This window comes from Enhydra lutris, unplaced genomic scaffold (genome assembly GCF_002288905.1).
Source record: "Enhydra lutris kenyoni isolate GAN:26980312 unplaced genomic scaffold, ASM228890v2 scaffoldscaffold9, whole genome shotgun sequence".
Lineage (NCBI taxonomy): Eukaryota > Metazoa > Chordata > Mammalia > Carnivora > Mustelidae > Enhydra > Enhydra lutris.
Window position 1 is genome coordinate 31,683,725 of NW_019154093.1, and position 1,190 is coordinate 31,684,914.

The following is a 1,190-nucleotide window of genomic DNA, read 5'->3' on the forward strand; positions in this document are numbered from 1 at the left end:
ATGGCCTCTAAGAATACTGGCCAGTGCGTTGTCCTGAAGTTTGTTCCTATCCCTGGAGCCACTCCTGCTGGGTACATCACTCCCAGAACCTTCACTAACCAGATCCAGGGAGCCCTCCAGGAACCACATCTTCTGGTGGCTACTGACCCCGGGGCTGACCACCAGCCTCCCACAGAGGCATCTTAGGGTTACCTGCCAACCAGTGCTCTTAGAACACAGACTCTCCTCTGAGCTATGTAGACACCGTCATCGTGTCCAACAACAAGCGAGCTCAGTGGGTCTAACGTGCTGTGTGACGACCGGGAAAGTTCTGTGCATGTGTGCCACCATCATGGACACCCATGGGAGCTCATGCCTGATCCATTCTGACGGAGACAGACTGAAAAGGAAGAGCGGCCGGGGCTGAAAAGGCCACAACCAAGGAGGAATTCAGGGTGAATTGACTTCTCCAGCCCAAGTAAATGGCGTGAGTTGACGGCTATTGACCCCAGGCTGCAGACGGGACTAAAACTACACAAGGTGGTCTCTGTGCCTATCCAGCAGTCCCCTACTGAAGACCAGAGTCCCTGGCCTGCCCTTGAAGACTGGGCTGCAACTCCCATTGCTCAGGCCACTGAATGGGAAAGAACAACACTGAGTGGTCTTATGCTGTTCTTCCATAGCCTCTAAAACAGAACATGGAAAGTGTACCTGGGTAGTTTAGTTGGTAAAGCAGACTCTTGATCTCAGGGTCATGAGTTAAAGTCCCACACTGGGTGTAGAGCCTACTTAAAAAAAATAAATAAATAAATAAAAATAAAACAGAACATGGAAATGAGGTGGATAGAAAATAAACATCAGGGACACCTGGGTGGCTCAGTCGGTTAAGCTGCTACCTTCAGCTCAGGTCATGATCCCAGAGTCCTGAGACTGAGTCCTGCCTGGGGCTTCTTGCTCAGTGGGGAGCCTGCTTCTCCCTCTGTCTGTTCTGCCTGACACTCCCCCTGCTTGTGCTCTCTCTCTCTGATAAATAAATAATAAATAAATAAATAAAATAAACATCAGTTTCTTACCCCAAAAAACAACAACAACAAAAAAAAAATAAAATAAAACTTTGGGTATAAAATGTTTTTACTGTTAAACTCAAGGGCCCACTCAGTTTGACAAATATTTTTGCAGTTCCTACCATGTGATTGGTAAGTGGTGAGAGC

The 1,190-nt window shown here is 47.7% G+C and overlaps 1 pseudogene; it reads left to right on the forward strand.

Moving 5' to 3' along the window:
- On the forward strand, positions 1-669 carry LOC111142891 (annotated as a pseudogene).
- Positions 670-1,190: the final 521 nt, after the last annotated feature.